Below are 23772 nucleotides of genomic sequence, written 5' to 3'. Positions count from 1 at the left end.
CAGCCAACCATGGCCTAAAACTATTGAATGGCAAATGCCAGAAACATTTCAGAAATAAACAATTTATAGTTTTAAACTATGCACCATTCTGAGTAATGTGATGAAATCTTGCGCCATCCAGCTCCGTCCCACCGGAGGCGTGAATTGTCCCTTTGTCAGCATCTCCACACTGTCTCCACTCCCGGCCTGTTTGTCACTTAGGAGCTGTCTTGGTTATCAGATCAACTGCCACGACCTCTCCCCATGCACGCACTTTATCATCTCACATCATCACAACATGAGGGGTGAGAACAGTACAGAAAGTAAGGTATTTTGAGAGAGAGAAGAGAGACCACATTCCTGTAACTTTCTTTTTTTTTTTTTTGAGACAGAGTCTCGCTCTGTCGCCCAGGCTGGAGTGCAGTGGCTGGATCTCGGCTCACTGCAAGCTCCGCCTCCCGGGTTTACACCATTCTCCTGCCTCAGCCTCCCGAGTAGCTGGGACTACAGGCGCCGCCACCTCACCCGGCTAGTTTTTTTTGTATTTTTTAGTAGAGACGGGGTTTCACCGTGTTAGCCAGGATGGTCTCGATCTCCTGACCTCGTGATCTGCCCATCTCGGCCTCCCAAAGTGCTGGGATTACAGGCTTGAGCCACCGCGCCCGGCCTGTAACTTTCATTATAGTATATTGTTACAATTGCTCTATTTTGTTATTGTTGATTATTAATCTCTTACTGTGCCCAACTTACTAACTTTATCAGAGGTATGTATGTATAGCAAAAAACATAGTGTATCTACCCACACACACTCACACACACACACACACACACAAACACACAGTACTATCCATGGTTTCAGGCATCCACTGAGCGTCCTGGAACATATCCCCTGCAGATAAGGGGGGATTACTATATACAGCAAAAGGGAAATTATCCAAGTAGGCTTCATCCAATCACAAGAGCCCTTTAAAAGCAAAGGGTTCTCTTGAGCTGGTAACAGAGAAGTCAGAGACCTGAAGTGTGAAAAGGACTCAGCAGACTTTGAAGGAGGAGGGGAACGGGGTTGGCCTCTGGGAAAAAGAGTAACCCCTGGCTCACAGCCATTGAGGGAATGAGGACCTCAGACCTCCAGCCACAAGGAAATGGATTCTGCCAATAAACTGAATGAATGTGAAGTGGATTCTTCCCCAGAACTTCCAGGTAAGAGGAAGGCCTGGCCTACACCGTGACCTCAGCCTTGTGAGATCCCAAGTAGGGATGTAAGCAGAGCCTGCCTGGATTCCTCCACCTAGAGAACCATGAGCTGATAAGCTGGTGGTGTGTTAAGCTGCTAAATTTGTTATGAAGCAATGGAAAATACAAAGAGTGAATGTTTGAATCAAGGCCGAGCGGACTTCAAAACTTGTGCCCTTTCCTCTCATCAAGGAGGGAGGAAACCTCTCCAGCTCTGACTACTTTGAGCCACATGACGCTGTCAGAGGCATTCGAACCAGAGCCATTCCATCTTGAATAGGGACTGGGTAAAATGAGGGCGAGACCTGCTGCGCTGCATCCCCAGGAAGTCAGACATTCTTAATCACAGGGTGAGACAGGAGGTCATAAGAGACAGGTCACAAAGACCCCATGATAAAACAGGATGAGCTAAAGAAGCTGGCCAAAACCCACCAAAACCAAGATGGTGACCAAAGTGACCTCTGGTCTTCCTCACTGCTCATTATATGCTAATTATAATGCATTAACATGCTAAAAGACACTCCCACCAGCACCATGACAGTTTACAAATGCCATGGCAATGCCCAGAAGTTACCCTATATGGTCTAAAAAGGGGGAGGGGCCCTCAGTTCCAGGAATTGCCTGCCCCTTTCCCTTTCCCAGAAAATTCACAAATAAGCTACCCCAGTTTAGCATATGATCAAGAAATAACCATGAAAATAGCCAACTAGCAGAGGGCTGCTCTGCCTACGGAGTTGCCATTCTTTTGTTTCTCCACCTCTCTAATTTTCTCTAAGTAAAACTTGCCTTCGCTTTACTCCATGGACTCACCCATGATTCTTTTTTGTGCAAGACTCTAGAACCCTCTTTTGGGATCTGGAATGGGACCCCTATCCAGCAACAATACCAAGCCTGGGACAAATATAAAAAACCAATGGGACACGCCTCTGGTCTCAAGTGGCCTACAGCCAAGTGGGAGGGGTGACAGACATTTAAACAGGTAACTACAATGCAGTAAGATGCGCACTAGAGCAGAGAGAGTTCAAAGAGCTATGGGACCAGATCAGACTTTTTTTTTTTTGTCTTTAACCCTTTCTGTATTTTCCAGATTTTCTATAACAGAGAAGGCCAGACATTCCACATCAAATGACTGCTATAAAGCTCACAGTTCTTGAGAATCTAAGCCAATTTACAATGATTTTTAGCAAGTTGTGTCTAATTTTACTTTTAAGGACTAATTTTATTGTCATTCCATTTACATGCTGTAATTCTTTGCCTCAAGCATCAAAACTAACCCTGATGAAGATACTGGCTGAGTCCTAAGGGTATGAGGCCCAGCCCATAACCCTCTCTCCCATAGCATGGCTGGAGCTAGAGGCCTGGCTTTTTGTTTTCGTTTGTTCACTTTTTACTGTACCCGCTGATGGCAGATGCTTTTATAGCTTGTCAGTATATTCTTCAATCTTCAGGGCTGTAGGCAAGAATCACATCACCATTTAGAAGGATTCACACCAAAATAAAACCAGACATATAACTGTACCAAGAAGCTTATCACTGGTTGGCCAAAGCCCTGGTTACCTTCTAGAAGACAAAACTAAAGTGTCACAGGAAACCACTGATGAGAACAGCACCAGCAGGGGAGGCAGATTAGACAAATGGTGCCATGCAGAAGCTTCTATTCAATCAACGTGTCTTGCTTTCTTTCCCTTAGCCTGTCTTCCATTGAAATGAGGTTTGGATATCTTTGCCCTCATTTGACTGTGAAGAGCACCTTGGCAATACCGTCAGGGCAAGCACAAAAGCGACCTTCACCTTATCTGAACAAAGCAATCCTCTACTTCTCTGGAAGGGTGTCCTCCGTTTGTTTCTCCACCACATACTCCAAGGCTGTGATGACTCAGTAGTTTCCCCAGAAGATGACAGAGACGTTTAATGGCGGTGGAGGGAGCCAGGCTGAGGAAACCCAATCTTCAACCTAACTATAATACAAACAGAGATTCTTTTCTTTTTATTCCTCTCCTACTCACCCATACCAAGTTTCAAGTTCTCAAACATAATAACTACATTTATTATTATAAACTATTTGCCAGAACAGTATACCCAGGGCTTTGTATATGTTATTTTATCTTTAATCAACTCAGCAAGTAGATGGAGTTAAGTCCATCTTATTGAGGCTCAGAGACTTCACAGCTTAACAAGTGGCTGGGCAGAATTGAAACCCACGTGTGCGCGATTCCAAACCTCCTCCAAATATTTCATGCTGTCGCTTGTTAACCTGGCAAAGACTTGAGATACAGCAGCCACCTTTCAGGGGAAATTATTTTTTTCCAAGTAAATTAATTTCTACCTACTTTCAGAAAATAGAAGTGAGGTACAGAAACAGCAGGCTTGGTTACCGCTCCTTTGCCTTATTTGAACAAGGTTCGAACAGTTGGCTACATTTGATTGGCTAAAACTCGGTGATTGGCACAAGTGTAGTCTACAGTGTTTTTATACCTCCACTTGTTATAGTTCATGATATACAGAAAAACCTTTAGGCTGAACTTAAAATATCTAAGGAGGCAGCTCTAGGCTAAACTTGATTTAACACACTTCTCTGCTTTTTTACTGCATAAGAAACCCAACGGCAGCAATGGCAATGCTAAACAGAAACCCCCGCTTCCCTCCCTTGGTGTTGGGGAAGGCAATGGAGGGGCACCAGACCTTCTGGTTTTAAAGAAATATGAATTTTCATTTTTAAAGGGCTAGCTTTTACATGGTGATAACTAATTCAAATCTGTGCAAACAAAACAAATTATGTCCATGAGGAACACGGGGTGGAGGAACATGCGGGGACCCTATGGGAAGAATCTGATGCCTTCCAAGGTTAATCTGATAAGTGAGTTATGTCTAAAACTTTATTTCTATAGGTAAACAGGGAAGGATGCTGGCCCAGTAGCAAGTACTCCAGGGGCTCGGCTTTCTCAGTGAGGGGCCCACCCTGGAAACAAAGTGCCCGGCCTCCCATCTCTACAACTGACTTTGAGACCCAATGTTAACTTAATCAAGAAAGGAAAGCTACTAGGAAGGTCTCGTGGCTGTGAAAGCCCCTGCGAGGGGCCCTGATATCTCCCAGTATCATGACTCAACAGTGCCCCAAAGCAGCTCAGCACTCCCAAAACCTCACACATGGATATGACTCGCTCACCCACAGTGACAGGCATAGCCAAGTCTGATTTAGGAAGATGTTTCAAAGCAGAGTAACTCACAACTTTCCTGGATCATCTCTAAACCAAAAACAAATTAGGGAATCAGTTCTGCCACCTGCTGAAGGTGAACTCGTAGGTGAAGCCACTCTGAAACCTTCTCAGGTCTGAGAGGCCCCAGTGCCCCAGGAGGGCATCCCATCTGCCAGGAGGTGCCCAGAAGATGCTAACTTGTCTCAAAGCCAATGGCAAAAGGCCCCTCTCTCTGCCCATACCCCAAAGTTCTGGAGAGCCTGGCTGGGAGTCCATACTGCTTCCAGGAGAATTACTGCCCACCCCAGCTTCTATCTAAAAAATAAAATACAGGACTAGAAACCAAGAACGGAAGACACGGATGCCCAGACCATCATAAGAGATGCCCAAACCATCTTGAGAGATGCCCAGTTCCAGTTCCGACAAGTCTCAGGGTTACCATGGGTGCACACAGGTGGGGAGGCAGGAATGAGGAGCAGAGTGACAGCGTCAGAGATCGCTGGCTTCCCGCCTCTACCTGTCTCCCTCAAACCAGGAGATATGTTTTCCAGTAGGGGGGATTAAGTTATTCTTTCTGATAATAATTGGAGAGCAGGGCCAGTTGAGCACTGAAGTCACTCCCAGTGTGTGACAATCCAGTCATGTCATTAACAGAAGACTGCTGGTCTCTGTTCTCTCCAGTGGAGGGTGAGGACGGGTTTGGCCAACGTGCTACCCCCTCCCCCAGCAGCTGGCAGAGGCTGGCATCACAGGCCATGCTGGGTAAGCCGGCAGCTCAGGGCCAGTTAGGTATCAAATGGTATCCAGGGATTTACTAGCAGCCACGGGGCTGCCTGGGGTCTATACTTAGAAACCCGGGCCGGCTGACACTCAGACACACCACACTCCCTGTGGCCAGTCAGGTGGACCAGGAAAATGCCAGGGGCAGCACTGCTGCTGTCCTGGCCATGTATACAAACACACTGCACTTCACACAAGAACACAGATGAAAGCTGGGTTGAAGGAAGATCAAGAAGCAAACCCAGGTTCTGTTTCTGTTCAGCTTTGCACCCCTAGAACATGTCTCAGGCAGGGCTGCTGGAACACAGGTCCATCTGTGGAACCTGGATCACTGGCATGTACGCGCAGGTGCATCCCCCAGCCTCCCTGGCCGTGATGAAAGGGATCCTTAACCCCAGACCCTTCCCCAGGAACTGGTCAGACCAGTGAGGCCAAAGGTGAGCTCCTAGAGCCCTGTGAGTGGTGACATAGGACCCTGCACATCCCTCTGAGGCCAGAGCCCAGAGGGGCTGAAAGGAGAGAGAGAGGAGCAAGTGGAGAAGGTTCCTACGGCAGCCCAGGCTGGCAGCCACATGTCTCAAATTGGCAAGGGAGCACCTGACAGATGTTCCTCCTACCTGCACCCACTGCTGGGGTTGATGGAGAGGGAGGAGTGAGACTTAGATAGTAACAGTCAGATATTCTGGGAGGCACAGGAAGGGCTGAGGCAGGTCAGGCAGCCTCCAGGGGTTTCCACAGAAATCAGAAGCAAGCCTGGGGATGCTGGCTTTGCTTGTGGCCAGTTCTGGGCCCAGCCTCCTCACTACCCCACCCCTGGGAAGCAAGGAGAACAAAGCTCCCTCCTGAGAGAGTCAGTCGGTTCCTTGAAGGCAAATCCCCTCTCAACACCATTCCCTGGAGGCCAGCACAGTGAAGGAAAGAGCCAGACTGGGTCCCCACAATGCCCCTGACCTCGGACAAGTCCCCACCCTTCTTTGGGCTTCGGAATTCCCATTTACAAAATGAGTGGCTCTGCCTAGGGCAAATCAGAGGCTCTCAATCCGGGTTGTGCCCTGGAATTTTCCAGGGACTTTAAAAATGAATCGCAATGCTTGGGCCCCACTTCAGACTGGCCAAATCAGAATTTCTGGAGGTGGGGACCATGAGGGCAGACAGGCGTTGGGGCCCATCATCTGGCTAAAGAAGCCCAGGACAGAACAGGTCTGGGGGACAGCTGTGCTCAGGAGGCCACATTCCTTCCATTGACCTCCAGCCCAGCCCAAGCTCAGAGCTGTCCCAGGAGACGTCCTCTCCTGTGCCCAGGTCCCTGCCTCCCTCTCCACAAAGCAAGTAGGGGCTCACATTGGGCAGCCGGGCTTGAACTGGAACCTGTGGGATTGGCTTTTTCTCATGTATGCATTGGTACGCCTGGGATTGAAAGCTTGTTTAGAAAGAAGGTACAGTGGTGGGTGTGGAGGAATACAGGTCAAAGGGGAGGAGATGAGAGGGGTGCAAGAAAGGGCGATAAGCATTTATTACACATCTCTCCTGCGTGCCAGGCACTCTGTCAGATGAACCACAGAGGTCAGCACATGCAATCCTCCTAACAGCCTGAGATGGGAGATAAGGCTGAGAGAGGGCGGGTAACTTGCTCAAGGTCACACAGAACAAGGCCATCTCAACCCACCACCAGCCAGCCCTGGTGTCCACCGCCTTGCACTATGAAGTGAGCCCTTTTTCCCAGGGCAGCGTTTATTTGCCACCACTGGCATCACAGGTCACATCTGACTTTCCAGACCTCACACCGCTCTATCCCTGGGTCCAGCTAGGGTGAGCTCTGGCAGTGGAGTTTAAAGCAGCTGCAGGAGGCTGCTCCAAGGAGGTCTCTCCACGTTCCCTTTTAATCTCACTTAGCCTCCACTCCAGTCCTTCAGAGGAGGCTGACACTTTTCTTTTTTTTTTTTTTCTTTTTTGAGACGGAGTCTCGCTCTGTTGCCCAGGCTGGAGTGCAGTGGCCGGATCTCAGCTCACTGCAAGCTCCGCCTCCTGGGTTCACGCCATTCTCCTGCCTCAGCCTCCCGAGTAGCTGGGACTACAGGCGCCCGCTAACACGCCCGGCTAATTTTTTGTATTTTAGTAGAGACGGGGTTTCACCGTGTTAGCCAGGATGGTCTCGATCTCCTGACCTTGTGATCCGCCCGTCTCGGCCTCCCAAAGTGCTGGGATTACAGGCTTGAGCCACCGCGCCCGGCCGGCTGACACTTTTCAACTCTGCCTGGGACCAGATTCTAGCTTTCAGCTGCACCCACTGGCACCACCGCCACCACTTTTTCTCCAGGCCAGCCCACCCTCCTGGAAAGTTTGTCCTGTGGCTGCCTCCTTGCTCTCCCTATCAGTGTGGAAAGGCCCCATTCCTCCTTCTATAAATCCAGAGACTGGGCAAACTTTTTCTGAAAGCCACACAGTCTCTTCAGCTTTGCGGGCCACATGGTCTCTGTTGCAACTGCTCTACTCTGCTGCTGTGGCACCACAAGAGCCACAGACAACGGGCACACAAATGGGTGTGGCTGTGCTCCCATAAAATTTAACTATGGATACTGAAACAAATTTCATGTAACCATCACGGATCACGAAATATTCTGTTGTTTTTAATTCCTCCCGCCAGTTCAAAAATGTAAAAAACATTCTTAGTTCACAAGGCTCTACAAAAGAATGGTGCTGAGCTGGATTCGGCCCATGGGCCAGAGTTTGGCAACCCCCACACACACAGCAACGCTGTTGGGCTCCCCCTCCTGGTGGCCCTGGGCCTGGCTCCTCCTCCTTTCCCACCTCCCCACCTAACCCCCAGCACACAGCAGGACAGGCTTTTGGGCACACTCACATCTTGTCAACTTTCTCTGCATCATCAACACACACTTCTAAAACCAGGCTCCTGTGTGAAAATGGCCAGACGTGTCCTGCATTAGAGAAACATACACAGGTACTCCAGCTTTGGGCACTGGTGTATCCCCCAATTACTCCCAAAATGTAGAGAGGAGATGGGGAGACCTTTACAGCGTGGCTTTCCCCACACCCAGGATGTTTTGTAACATTTTATAAAATACATGATTGTAAAATTTTAATTTTTTTTTTTAAAAGAAACAGTATCATCCACAAGATCCACACTAGAACTTGAGTCAAAATGAATACATTAAATTTTTTAAATGTTTAAAGAACATTCAAAAGGAAAAGTGGGGTCAGGATGAGACATGGGAGGGTGAGCCGCAGCCAAAGGGCTGCGTTAACATTGGGTGACACTCAATTTCTAGGGGACTGGCAAATGAGAAAGTCCCTCCCTGCACAAAACCGGGCTGTGTGCAGGGGCTAAAGCTGAGGGCCTGAGGTCAGAGGCCCTTTCTGGGATGGCAGCTGGGTGAGGATGGGGCTACAGAGGAGGGTAGGCACAGGACGTACCCCCCAACAGGGACACTTTTCCTCTATAAAAGGCAGAGCCCTGACAGCAGACCTCAGCTGGGACTGTTGCCGGCAAACTGGGATGCGGTAATCCTATGAGGAGGGTGCCAGTGTGGCTAGAGATGTAACTCCCCATGGGGGACCCCAGTTCTCCTGGGGGTCAAGGCACTGACAGAACTAAACAGGGGTTCCTGGGTGTGACCATGTCCCTGGCATCTTTACTGCTCCCCCTCCCCATTCTCCCCTGCTCGGACACATCATTGAAAAAGAGAATGGTCAGACGAGTCCCCTCCTCCGCCACACGCACAGGGCGAGAGCTCGGAATTCAGCCAGTGAGGGCCCTGGCGCCAGACGGCACCCAGACTGTCAACTAGGCCTCGGGCGCCAGCCTTGGAGTCTAGTGGGTCCTCTGTGGGGCCAGGAGCCAAATCACAGATGCCCTCCATCAGAGGGACATGCCCCAGTGTTTAGCACGTGAGGTCTGTCCTTGGGGGTGGTCTGTCTGTTCAGATGGGAGGTGAGCCAGGCCATAGCAAGTGAGCCCAGAGCTGGAGAGAGGAGAACCAGGATCCTCTGCCTAGGAACAAGAGCTGTTGGGTTTCGGGGCTGCCCCATGGGGGTCCAACTAGGAGACAGGCCTCTCAGGAGCTCCTGCTCCCCTCAGGCAGCCCCTGTGGTTTTCCAGAAACCTTGAAAACAACTCCTGCCCCACAGCAGCAACAGGCGTCAAAGCTATGGCAGCTCAACAGAGCCCCTGAACAGATGGCCAGGGAGAAGCTGGGGAGACTAATGCCACACCTACCAGGTTCTAGGGGCACGAAAGGGGCCAACGGATCTTCAAGGGGTCTGGAAGAAACCCCTTCCCTGCCGAGATCAAAGGCAGGCTCCAAAGGGAACTTAGGGATGATCTAGTCAGCACTCGTTTTACAGAGGAGAAAACCTGCCTGGGTCACCCCAAACAATGGTGCCAAGACCAGGGTGTCCAGACACACTTGCCAGTAACCAATGCCAGGATATACCACGCCCCTGGGAGGGCGCGCCAGTTTCCAGCAGGCATTCCCAAGTGCAAAGGTTTCATTCCTTCCAGGTTTTCTGCGCTAGTCCAAGAAGGGAGCCAAGGTCAAGATCTCCCTGAGGTCTGCCCTGAGAATCACCTCCCTCTGCCTAAGGGATGCCAAGCCACATGAGTGCCTCGTGGGCCCAGAACCCTGTGCAATCCAGAAGCAATGAGGCTCTGGGCTCGTGGTCTCGCCTGAAGTCTAGCCAGGCCCTAGGCCTGGGTGGCTTAGAAGGTGGCAGATGGGTGGAACTCCTCAAGTCCATGTTCTTGCCCACTCCTACCCACTACCACTTTTTTTAAAAAAGAGACGAGGTCTCACTATGTCAGTCTGGCTGGTCTCGAACTCCTGGCTTCAAGCAATCCTCCTGCCTTGGCTTCCCAAAGTGCTGGGATTACAGATGTGAGCCCCACCCCCACTTTGGTGACAATGCACTTTTCTTCTTTTTGAAAGGAAGAAACAGATCCCACGTGACCAGTGACACCCTAACGCCCAGCCCGAGACCCACCCAGGGCCATGGAGCACGGATTCTTACACAGCTTCTTGACATATTTCCCCTTTTCGCAATCATAAAAATAACAACTATTGGTATTATCACCACTCTGTAAGTAGCCTAGGCACAACAGCTTGGTAGCTAAGGAACTGAACTTCATAGAGACTAAGTTACTCACCTTAAGACACCGCAAGCCCTGAGTAACAGGGCCTGGATTTGGACCTTGCTCTGTGTGACCACAAAGTCAGCACTACCAGTCTCTATAACCATCGGCCTCCCTGGCCTGGTCAACCAGAAGCACAGAGAGGTAGGGCTGGATCAGCCCATGTAGCTCCATGTTCTTAAGCTCCCTGTAAAAAAGCAGCATGCTCAGAACAAGCATGTGTCCTACTCAAAAGCAGGAAATGACCAAACACTATTCACTAGAAGGATGGGGAGGATCTATTTCAGGAAGATTCTAACTGATCCCTAGTGAATTTATCACACAGAAGACAGCGAATGAAGTCATGAAACAGAAGCACCTTCTGCCCCAACATGAGACTTCTCCATACGTGTTCTGCAGCCAGTTAGCAAAGCAGGGACTCAGAGCCCAGCAAACAGACTCAACTCCAGGGAGCTGTGGAATGGCCTCCTACACCCAGACCCCCGTGCCTACTTTGTAATCCTCCAGCCCAGGTGGGCTCACGCCTCGGGCTTCTCTTGGCATTCCTGGAGGTGGGGGCCCTGTGCCCCTGGACACCTTGGCCGTCACCCAGCTCCACAGGCGATACATGGCGAGGGGTCCGAGCCCAGGGTCCCCGGTAGCCCTGGCCCCCACTGCAGTGTCCCAGGGAAGAAGGAGGCAGGGAGAGGGGTTTCTGTTTTCATGACTGTAGTGAACAGTCACTGCAGCCAAAAATAGTTTGTGCCTGGGAGCTGGGGAGTCAGCACATACTTCCCGGGGCAGATGCTGGGTGGGAGACATGCAGGCTCCAGCAGGCCCTGCAGCAGGGACTAGGGACCAGGCACCCAGGGATGTCCAGGATGCCAGGCCACCAAGAGGTTTTTCCTGTCTTGCCACCTCCCTCCAAAAAGTAGGACCTGAGTCAATATGAACACTGTCATCTCCTTCCTTCCAATGAATCATCTGGGGAACCCCCACCCCCACGTGAACTCCAACTGCCCCCAAGCCCCTGCAGCTTCTCACATGCTTCGGGTAGGTGGTGTGGAGACTGACAGGAAGAACCCTATGAACTGCAGCAGATGCCTGGGATGGCTTGTGGGACAACCTTCAAAAGGACGCTCGGCTGTCAAAACTCCTAGAGGTCTACACCAGAAACCGTGAACCTGAGTCCACGCAAATGAAAAAATAAATGTAGAAAGAGTTAAGTGCTATCAGTGGCTGGCAGGCTTATGTGGGGGTTTTATTTTATTTTCAAACTTTTCTGTATTTTTAAATTTTCCTACAATGGATGTTCAGAATTAGATTTACAGAATGCTACTTTAAAGTAATAATTAGTGGCCAGGTGCGGTGGCTCACACCTGTAATCCTAACACTTTGGGAGGCTGAGGCAGGCAGATTGCTAGAGTTCAGGAGTTGGAGACCAGCCTGGGCAACATGGCAAAGGCCTGTCTCTACCAAAAATACAAAAAAATTAGCCTGGCGTGGTGGCCAGCGTATAGTCCCAGCTACTCGGGAGACTAAGGTAAGGGGATTGCTTGAGGCCAAAAGATGGAGGATGCAGTGAGCCAAGATTGTGCCAATGCACTCCAGCCTGGGTGACAGGGTGAGACGCCATCTCAAAAACAAATAAATATACTAATAATAAATATAATAAAATTAAAAAGGCAAGATGATCAGGCATTTCAGAGGGCATGTATGACATGGTCCTACCTAAGACCATTTAGAGAGAGAGAGAGAGAGGGAAAGAGAGTGTGTGTGTATTTCATAACCCACTCCTGGATATGAATCCCAGCTCCACCACTTAACATTTAGGTGACCTCAGGCAAGTGACAATTTCATGTAGTTTATCCATCTCTGTTTTATATTGAGGATAAAAGCATTGCCTCCTCATACAGTTACTGGGAGGACTGAACGAGATTCCACGTAAAGCTCACAGTTCAGTCCCAGGCACAATGGGAGTGCCTGCTAAAGAATTACAGCATAAATTAATAAATAAACTACAAAGAAAAAGAAAAAGAGAAGCCTAGCAAAGTTGGTTGAGTGGAAGGAAATGCATCAAATGGTTTACAGTGTTTCCTTTGAGTAGTAAGATTACAGTGCAAACCATAATAAATGGTAGCTGTTATTGTTTTCTGTAATTTCTATACTTTACACACTTTGAAGTAAACATATATGTAAATCTGTAAAACAAATAAACATATATGTAAATTACTGGATATTAAGAAGACACCTAAAAAGCTAAGAGCCAATGGTTGTCTCTGAGCACGGTTTTCTTTGCCTATTATTTTCTAAAATAAACATTGATTTCATAGTGAGGGAAATGAGAAATGTTATTAAAAACAAAAACTGGAGGGTGGGCTCACCTACCGTATTCTAGAAACATGATCTCTGAAGACCCTTCCTGCAGAGCTGCAAAGCCTCTGACAAATCATCTCTGAGGGAGGAAAAGTTTCTACAGGTCTCTGCCTTCTGTTATCAGGGCTGTCTTTCCTCCAAGTAATCCATTTCCTGACTACAGGTGGCCCTGACCCCCAGGCCTGGCCTCTCCACCAAGGCTAAACCTTCTGAGCCTATTGGGGGTGGGGGTAGGGTCTTCCATCTTCTTAGCCCAGTGATTGGTTACAGTATGAGCATGTCGTCAAAGCCAAGTCAATCAGAGCCTTCTCTGCGATTTTTCAGCTATGTTTCAGCCAAGGGAAACAGCCCTTCATGGACAACCATGACTACAGCAAAAGGTAGTGAGGCTCAGCTGCCTGTGCCCTTCATACCTGCCATGTGGAGCAAGCCTTTCCCACTGGTACATCCTAATGGCATCACCTGAGCCCCTGCATCCAGACTTCCTTGGATTTGTATTGCCTAAACTGGTAAGTCTCTGTTTTAAGCCAACAGGTATCTGAACTTGCTTTGAAAAAAGTTCTAACTAGGAACAGAAGAATATAATAACTTCAAGTAAGTAAGTACTTACTATGAGTCCCAGTGCCATGTCATTCTTCCATTTGTCCATCTATCCATCCCATCCAGTCAACAAATAGTTACTGAAGGCCAGGTGTGGTGGCTCACGGCTATAATACCAACACTTTGGGAGGCTGAGGCAGGTAGATGACCTGAGGTCAGGGGTTCAAGACCAGCCTAGCCAACATGGTGAAATCCCGTCTTTACTAAAAATACAAAAAAATTAGCCGTGCATGGTGGCGGGTGTCTGTAATCTCAGCTACTTGGGAGGCTGAGGCGGAAGAATAGCTTGAACCTGGGAGGTGAAGGTTGCAGTGACCCGAGATCACGCCATTGCACTCCAGCCTGGGCAACAAGGGTGAAACTCCGTCTCAAAAAAAAAATGCTACTGAATACCAACTGTACAAATCAAAAAATAGCTAAAATACGTAACTGAAGTTGTGAATAAGTGCTTAAAAGGAAAGAGCATGCTGAGATAAAGCGGTAGGTATAGCAGGCCTCTAAGCTTAGACAAGGTGGCCTCTCTAAAGAGCTGACCTCTAAGCCCCGGTCAGAGGATGAGATGGCACTAGCCACAAGGGTATAGCAACTTCCAGGCAAAGGAAACAGAACACACAAAGGCCCTGGGCTAAGACAGGAAACCATCTCATGCGTTCTCCTGCCGGCAGCAGAGTGAGGAAAGGCAGGAGATGACGTGGAAGAAGGTGGCAGATACTGAATACTTAAGGGGCCTCAAAGGTAGGTGAAGGGTTTGGATTTTGTGTTAAGCGTTCAGATTATTTAACTCAGAACTATCTAACCAGGCTCGGTGGCTCAGGCCTGTAATCCTCACACTTTGGGAGGGCAAGTGGGAGAATCACTTGAAGCCAGGAGTTTGAGACCAGCTTTGGGCAACAGAGCGAGACCCAATCTCAACTAAAAAATAAAAACACAGCTGGGCACAGTGGTGCACACCTGTAGTCCTAGCTACTGGGGAGCAGGAGAATAGCTTGAGTCCAGGAGTTGAAGGCTGCAGTGGGCCATGATTATACCACTGCACTTCAGCCTGGGCAGCAAGAGAAAGAAAAGGAAAATGGAAAGAAAAGGAAACAGGAAAGGAGAAAGGAAAAAGAAAAAGTAAGAAAGTGAGATAACCAGATTTACTAAAACTGCTCTTAGCTCATGAAGAATGAAATGAAAAGGGTAAAGAGTGGGTATAGGGAGCAACAGGGGAAAGAAACTGCAACAGTCCAAGGACTAGTCAGGACCAGGGAAGTGGCAGTGATGGAAAAGAGACGCAGAAGGACTTGAGACCCATACTCGGACACAGAGCCAGTAGGATTTGCTAGTTGATTCCACGTGGACATTGAGGAAGCAGAAGGAGTTGGAAACGACTCTCAGGTTTCCAGCAAGAGCAGCTCAGAGAAGTCAAGGGACCTGTCCAAGGTCACAATGCCGGCAAGTGGCAAAGGAAGAATTTTGTCAAAATTTTGTCTGCCTCCAAGGCCATTTACTTCCAGAGGTGACACTCAAACACTTTTGTTTTCCAATCCTGTGGCCTCCCTCAAAGGTACATAGCTAGGAGCAGAGGCCACTGAAATTTATGTGCTGTTTTTTTTAAAAGAAGGGTAATAAGAGATTGCTGCTTTATAATATTTAAAACAGTGCAGTGTTGACATAAATGTTTCCCAGTGATATCTGGCCATAGTCAGATCTGTTCTAGAGCAATCTTGCCTTTGAGGTGGTCCTAGGAGGAGGTGGGAACAAACACAAGCTGACCATTCGGAAGCCAGGTAGTCCCCAGAGGGGGCTCAGGCCCACACAATACCAAAGCCATCTCATGGCAGGGCTACAGGCACACAGTCCTGCTCAAGTTCTGCTACCAACAGAAGCCCGAGGCAGCTTGGGAGCCCTGGGATTCGGCAGGCCACCAGCAGCCACCTCGTCTTCACCCTCCCCAGAGATCCTTGTAATGCAACCTTCACTGGCCCAGGTGAGAGCTCCTGAGATGCCTTGGCCCAAGAGACCAAAATTCTTTGGATAATGTTATTTGAATCCAGTCATTCAACAAGAACACCCACCACATGCCAGGCACTGGGGATAGAGCTGTGAACGAAATAGAAAGGTCCCTGCCAGCATGGTGCTTCTAGTCTAGTCAGTTTTCACTGGACTGGGCAGCCCAGAAATCCAAAGGATTGATGAAAAACACCAAGCAAGGCCGGGCCTGGTGGCTCACACCTGTAATCCCAGCACTTTGGGAGGACTTGAGGACTGGAGTTCAAGACTAGCCTGGCCAACATGGAAAAAACCCGTCTCTACTAAAACTACAAAAATTAGCTGGGTGTGGTGGCACGTTCCTGTGGTCTCAGCTACTCAGGAGGCTGAGGCAGGAGAATCACTTGAACCTGGGAGGCGGAGGCTGCAGTGAGCCAAGATAGAGTCACGGTACTCCAGCCTGGGAGACAGAGCAAGACCCTGCCACAAATAAACAACAGACAAACAAATACCAAGCAGTACAGGACTAAGCAGGACATTGATGCTCATGAGTTTTCAGATTTCATGAAACCAGGGGAACCCCTACCCTGAAAAGTGGGTACCTTTGGCTCAAGAGCAGAAAAATTAACGACTTCATCTCTTGGAGAAAGTGATGTCTGCCAGTTGCAGAAGAACAGGAACTCATGTCAGTGCCTAGAACAGTGCCAAGCACACAACAGGTGCTAAATACACACTCAGTGAGTGAATAAATAACTGAATGGAAGTAGGACCTCAGCTCTGTATCTGACCATGCTTCATCCCTTCCCCGCTCCTTGGGGCCACCAGTCAGCTGTGCACCCTGGTTATTTGCAGACATGTGCATCACACTAGAGGTAAGCGTCCAGGACAGACTATTTTGCTCATCAATTAATCCTCTGTGATAATTAATCAAGGTACCAGGCAAAAGGTAAATGATCAATGGGTGCATATGAGTAACTAGTGAATGTAAAGGAAAGAAGAAGTGAGGGGGGAAGACAGAGAGAGAGAGAGGGCCATGTGCACACACACAAAGGGAGGCAGTCAATTCATTTACACAACTACATACCATACAGTAGCCCCAGACTACGCTATTCTGGGTAAGATATTAGATGACAAAATTATGTATGAGAAGGAAGTACAAGGACCTGGGTTTGAATCCTCATCCTGCCATCAGCTTGCAGGTGATCATCAGATCTCCCTCTCTCCTGCCCTAGGGATAAGGATGAAACAGGATAACATCTATACAATGCTGGCCTTGTAGCTTGCCCCTTCCTTCCATGCTCCAACTTCAGCTCCTCTCCTGACTGGCTGGGTGATTCAGGCATGCCAGTCCACCACTTGCCTCCATTTCCCCATCCTAAGTGGAGAGCTGTGTGGCCCAGCCCCCGCTGGGCTGGTACCAAGGCAGCCCTGTGCTGCTGGGCTGACACATCGGCATAGATCCCTCCAGGAGGCTGGCTGAGGGTGTGTGCTGCTTCCTGGGGAGGCTCCCAGTTGCCAAAGAGCAAGGTTGTAAGAACAGCTGGGCCTCTGGCTCTCAAAGAGAGAGTGTGGGGCCGACAGGAGGAGGGGTGGGAAGGAGAGGTTAGGAATGAGGGCCATAGTCATGCCGACTCAAGCTGCACCCCAGGAGCCAAACGTGGGTTCGCTTTCCTGGTTAGGTCTCACACATCCTCCTGCCTCATACAGCCTACACTCCTGGTGTCCACACACAGCTCCAGCCACCCCCAGCTACTGGGAAACCAAAATGGTGGCTGGAGTCAGGTAGCTTTCTCTCCCATCCCTGGGAGAAGGCTTCGTCTTAAACACAGGAACGCAAGGATAGAGGAGAGGGGAAAGAGAAACATGCCCAGTCAGGATCACAACAAAAATCCCCTTACCAGATCTGCCTGCATCTTCAGTTCAGGAACCACCAGCAGTAAGAGCTTATTCAGGGGAATCTGTGGCTTTCACCCTGGAATCCCAGACTCTGCAGCACCCACCTCTCCCAGCTAGAACTGCTCAGGCAGCGCTTGCCACTTCCTTTCAACAACTTCCAACCGGGAAATTGCTAAAGAAAAAAAAATGGCTCCATGCCAGCAGGCTTTGAAATCATTTCCCCAGCTGCAGCCAGAACATGAAGCTGTGACTTTTAGATGTAACCTGTGGGACAGGGGGCAGCTGGAAACAGCCACAGTGTGCGACTCCAAATGACCGGGAGTGGGGCAGGGCCGTGCCTCTGAGCTCGCTCCCATCTCATTTCCTATCCCCAGCCCTTCCACCCTCCAGCCATGACGGAGGCAGTGCTCCTCACCCTATCACTCTCAGCCCATTCCCATGTGAATGCAGCCTTCTTGGTAGGAGTTTTATTTTCCTTTAAACAATTCTAATGTTCATTTGGAATTCCTCCCCCTCTCTCACACATGCTTCCATTATCCCCCAAGAGGAGCCCCAACCCCTACACTGCACACAGGGAGAGCTGCAGGAATCCACCCTGGCTTCCCGCCAGCCTCCTCACAGACTCCTCCTCATGCGCTTCCGATGAGGATGACTCTGATTTCCTCCTCCTCAGGGTCTCTGCAGATATCGTTCCCTCCGCCTGGTGTGCTCTTGCCTTCCTGGACATCCGTCTTTCCCTGACTACCCAGGACGAGTCGGCCCACTGGAAACAACAGATCCCATCCTGGAGCCATCAGGGCATCTGGGGCTCTCACTTCCTGTTTCACTCCAGTCTGTGCGCTCCTGGGGCAGAGGAAGGTGTCTTCAGCATCCCAGCTCTCACCACAGGGCCCTGGCCAATGCAGTCATAGCCAGATGTCTATTCAAATTAAAATTCATTACAATAAAATAAAACGTGAATTTCAGTTTCTCAGTTGCACTACACACATTTCAAGTGTCCCCAAGCCACATGTGGCTAATGACTGCCACACTGAATGGACAACACAGAACGTTTTGAACAGCGCTGCTCTAGATGAAGGTCTAATGGTTGGGCAAACATATGGAGGCATCGCCCAAGTTCTGTCTCCAACATCTACAGACAGAGAAAAAGGAGCCAAAGGTCAGACATGCGGCACCGAGCAGGCTCGGAGCTGCACAGGGCTGACATCTGACTCAGGTGGGAACAGAAAGAAACCCACACAGGGCCACCTCAGCCACACCAAGAACCTGGAAATGCAGCTGCCGTGCTGTGTGACCACATCCACATCTATCCCCTCTCTCTTCCTCTAGTAGAAAAGGCATCATTTCCTGGAAATTTTAAGACCACAAACACTATCCAACCAAAAGACAAAAGCTGAAATGGTATTTAGATCACCCTGCAGGGATGGCCCCTAGGAAAGCAATATGGTAAAGGAAGGAGGAGATTATACACACAGATGGCTGCACACACAAACGATCTGTGTATGTGTTTTCCTCAGGGAAAAATCAAAGTCCTAGTCATGAAGCCATGAAGAGTCAAGGTCAGCAGAGAACTCGAAGCGACCGAAGGGACAAATCCCACCACACACAGTTCCCCCAGGACGCCTCAGGGGGCAGCCCTGGGCAGATCATCTTCAGACACTGACTGCACAGATGCTGGGGTCCTTCAGCACTGCCAGGTTAGCAAAAGGAAACAGGCAGACTTCATGGATTTTGTTCCCTTCCAAAGCAAAAAAAAACAGACAGACAGACAGATATTCAAAGAGACCTGTTTTCAAGTCTGGCATCCCCGACTTCTATCCTGCAGTGACTTCGGTACATTCCTTCACCCAGTAAGTATCTGCCAGGGCCTCCCATGTGCCAGGCATTACATCTGGGCACCTGGCCTCTTCTTGGCACGGGCTCTCATCTTCGTTCAGGTGCTGAGTCACCTGAACCACCAAGATGCCTGATGTCACTGTGTGTGTGTGTGTATGTAAGCAGGTGGGTACCCCTCAGACACAGGCATTCATATCACACCTTGAAGAAACTGTATCTCTTACTACTCTACTGTTAAAGAAGAATAACATGAATTTTTGTGGATAACAGAGATGACGTTAAGACTGAAAACCTGCAAAATGATATCTATCATATGATCCCATTTCAGCAAACAAAAACAAAAACAAAAAAGAGAGAAGGGAGTAAATTTGCACATCATTTTAAGTGACTATAAAATGCATGAAGAGGTCTGGCAGATGCACCCACCGACCTGTTAACAAGGTATTACCCCTGCGAGGTGGAAGAGGAGGAGGGCCTTTGCTTGCTTTCTAACACTTCTGTACTTGTTTGGTGTTGAAAATTTTAAAACTCCCATCTCTCAGTAACAATGGATAGCTGATCACATCTTCTGTGGGCTAAAGGAAAAAAAAAATGGGCGAAGACACACAACGAAGCTTTGCCCAAAATCCAAGGGAGAAAAGCCTGACTCAGGGGCAGAGGGCACAGGAGTAAAAACATCACCCCATGATCTGTGTGGCAGAGCTCCAACTGCTGCACATAAACATTACATAGGAGCCAGTGGGAAAAGCACATGATGAAACACCTCGAAGAGAGCACGGTATACAACTTACAGGAGGGCAGACACATCTGAGAGGCAAGGCAAAGCTACCATCTGGAGGGTTCTGGGGAAGGTGCAGCTCCACATGGTCTCTCCAAACTACCTCACCTGACAGAACTCCTCCTACTCTAGGCTCCTTTACTGTCCAGAAGCAGCAGCCATCTGAGGAAAGGACTTAAAAGGTCACTGAATCTGTCATTTCTCATATGCATAAACTGAGGCCCCGAGAGATGAAGTCACTTGCCCAAGATCTCACACTGTAAAAGGCAGATAGGCCCATTCTAGATACCCACAGGATCTCAGGTCCTGCCTATGTCAACCATGGCCACGGCCACGCAGGTCCATCCTGCTTCCACTGGACAGTGGTTCTGGGAGGCAGGGTTACCTCCCTGCAGTGTCCACCACAGTGGGCACCAGCAGCCAAGCGAGCGTGCTATGTCTAATTCTTGCCTGGAAAGAGGGGATAGATGCAATGATTTCCTGGCCTCCTCTATCCCCCCAGGACTCCTCCTGATGCTGGTGGTGTCTTTTGGTCCAACGTCTCTCACACATATGGGGAACTATTCCTTAAGGGTGCCAATCTCTGCAGTCTGAGCTACCTTGGAGGAGACTTCTCTCCAGGCCAAACTTCAGGGTCAGGCAGAGAAGAGTCCAGCTCTAATATCCTCCAAGCCAGACCAGCTGCCCCACAGAAACCCCCAAGGACCTATCCCCACCCCCTGGGCCAGGTTTCTGGAGATCCTGTTGGGTTTTAGGTCCCTCCTGAAGCCTGACAAAGGGAAGTCCCTTCCCCTGCAGACCTGGATTGGGCTGTCCCATGGAGGCATTGGCAGGACCTTAGCACTCCACCCGCTCTGTGTGAGCCAGGCTCTCCTGTTGGCCCTCTGGGGGCTCTCTAGCTTCCTAAACAACAGGAGGGCTAAGGCACTAAGTCAGGACAGCCAGGGAGAAAATACAGGTGTCCTCTGGACATAGAAGAGGCCACATCAACCCATAAAGGCCTGGGCACCCTAGAGGGATTCCTGAGGCAGGACTAGGGCAGGCTGGAATCTGGGCCCTGCACCACACTGACCATTCCACACACCCAGGGATGCTGCTCCCTCCTCAGACTCTGAGTCTTCTTCTGTGGGCATAGACCTACGCAATTTCTTGGGAAACATCCAAGGACAGGAACAGGGATGAGCTGGGGATCTTAACTACCACCCAGCCAAGTACAAGTTTAGAAAAGGTATACATGCAGTTTACTATCTCCAGGTACACCTGAAATGAGAGTCTCATTAAAAAGTTGAGCAGGCCAGGCATGGTGGCTGACGTCTGTAATCCCAGGACTTTGGGAGGCTGAGGCAGGAGGATCGCTTGAGCCCAGGAGTTCAAGATCAGCCTGGGCAACATAGAGAGATTCTGTCTCTACAAAAAAAATTAAAAAATACATATAGCCAGGTGTGATGGTGCACACATCTGCAGTCCCAGCTACTTGGGAGGTGAGGCGGGAGGATCACTTGAGTCCAGGACACTGAGGCTGCAGTGAGCTGGGTTCGCACTACTGCACTCCAGGATGGGCAACACAGCAAGACCCTGTCTCAAAATAAATGAATGAATGAATGAATAACTATTGAAGGAAAAGACTGCTTTTACTGTCTTATTGTATTTTAAAAGACACTTTGGCAACATTCATTAAAATCCAGCCTAGCAAGTTCACTTCTAGGATTTTTTCCTTGTAGAAATACACAAGTGCACAAAGATGTTCTTGGTAGCAGTGCTTATAACCATGGCAATATAGGTCATTAAGGGGAAAGAGCAGGTTCCTGAACCAAATGTCTGGCCTGACCTCATGTGTACAAAAGAGACAACACGCAGAGGAATGTGAGGGCTAGAAAATGTCCAGAAAGATGAGCAGGCTTCAGGGAAATGGCATGCAGCAATTTTCTTTCACTTTATCTTCTTCGTTTCATTTTACCCCCTACGATAAACACATCTCTTCTAATAAAGCCAATGGTTCATTTGAGAAGATGAAAACATTCCAGTGTTGACAGTCGCAAAACAATGTGAATGTATTTAATGTCGCTGAACTGTAAACTTAGAAATGATTAAAATGGTAAATTATGTTATGTGAATTTCAACACAGTTTTACAAAATAAAAATAATAAAAGCAAAACAAAACAAAGCAGAGCAAATGACTCACCAGGCTCCCTGGGGAAATAACTGATTCTAGAAGTGGGGTTAGTAAAAAAAAAAAAAAGAGGGGGCTGCAGCATACCATATGTCAGAAAGCAAAGGAAGTGCTCAACACACACACACACACACACACACCCCAAACAAAACTGTAGGATGAAGCATGTCACAGGATGCAGGAACAAACCTGCAAGAACTCCCAATGGCCAAAGCTGGAAGAACTTGAGCAACAAAAAAAATCATGTATTTTTTTTATTGGAATACAATCATGTATTCCAATACAATCATGTATTCCAATAAATCATGTATTTATTGGATTAGAAACCAATGTGTAAAAGAAAAAGACATGAGCCCATACTGATATAAATAAATGACTGAATGAATAAATAAATGGAAGAGAAAAGACAACTCTTTCCGACAGAAAAGTTCCAAATAATCTTTGTAGATATACCCCCAGAGGAGATGGAGCTTAACCCACCTACCCCCCATACCCCCCAATCCTAAGGGAGGGCTCACTTTCAAAAAACAAAGTAGTGTCAAGGTCATGAAAAATAAGGAAAGACTGAGAACCTGTCACAGAGCAGAGGAAACTGGGGAGACATGACAAATCAAAATAATGTAAACCGTGTGGTGCCCCGGATCCATCCTAGAAAAGAGAGAGGACAGTAAAGGAAAAACTGGTGAAACCTAAATAGTCTGGAGTTTCGTTCATAGTAATATACCAGTGTCATTTCCTCAGTTTTGACAAAGGCACCCTGGTCATGACAACGTTAATGATGGGGAAACTGGGTGAGGGGTACATACGAGAACTCTCTGTACATCCCTGCAACTTTTCTGTAAATCTAAAATTATTCTGAAGTAAAAAGTTTATGTAAGAAAATAAACAATGGTTTAGAACAGTGGTCCCCAACCTTTTTGGCACCAGCGACTGGTTTCAAGGAAGATAATTTTTCCAGAGACAGGGAGTGGGGGATGGTTTCTGGAGGATTAAAGTGCATTACATTTATCATGCACTTTATTTCTATTACATTGTAATACATAATGAAATAATTATACAACTTACCATAATGTATAATCAGTGAGAGCCCTGAGCTTGTTTTCCTGCAACTAGACAGTCCAATATGGGGATGATGGGAGATGGTGACAGATCATCAGGCATTAGATTCTCACAAGGAGCACACAACCTAGATCCCTCGCGTATGCAGTTCACAACAGGGTTTGTGCTCCTGTGAGAATTAGACGCCGCTGCTGATCTGACAGCTGGTGGAGCTCAGGCGGTAACACGAGCAATGGGGAGCAGCTATAAACGCACGCCTCCTGCTGTGTGGCCTGGTTCCTAAGAGGCCAAGCGGACTGGTACCTGTCAGTGGCCTGGGGGTTGGGGACCCCTGTTTTAGATGACAACCCACTTATGCCTAGTGTTCCATTGTTGGAATGCTAAGCACATGGGAGTTATTTATATCCTACTGCTCAAGGTCATCGCCAAGGTCTGATTGCAAAAATTCAAAAACCTGCAACCTCCGGCATAAATGGGTTAAGAAGTCAAAAGATTCTCTGAAAGGCATGGGTTTTTAATGCTGTTTGGAACTTTGGCTTCTGAATACTGCACCTGTCTTTGATGGGCAGAACTTATAGAGCCAATAACAACTGAAAGGACACAGAATCCATCACAGCCAGGGTAGGGGTCCGGGACGGCAGTGGGTATCGAGTCAGAGTCCAAACAACTGTCTGGGTTAAGAAACAGAATAAAATAGACCCATACCCCTGGGGCCAGCCCTTGGAGTCCAAGCCCTGGGGAGCTGCTCTAACTCAGGGTTACCCTGTCACTA

At 48.6% G+C, this 23772-nt stretch overlaps 1 protein-coding gene across 7 annotated transcripts in view; it reads right to left on the bottom strand.

Annotated features, from left to right (window-relative positions):
- Positions 1-23772, bottom strand: part of KSR1 (kinase suppressor of ras 1) — a 171812-nt gene that overhangs the window by 48232 nt on the left and 99808 nt on the right. The window lies entirely within an intron of this gene.

The sequence above is a fragment of the Piliocolobus tephrosceles genome, chromosome 16 (genome assembly GCF_002776525.5).
Source record: "Piliocolobus tephrosceles isolate RC106 chromosome 16, ASM277652v3, whole genome shotgun sequence".
NCBI classification, from domain to species: domain Eukaryota; kingdom Metazoa; phylum Chordata; class Mammalia; order Primates; family Cercopithecidae; genus Piliocolobus; species Piliocolobus tephrosceles.
This window is presented reverse-complemented; position numbering and strand designations above follow the sequence as displayed.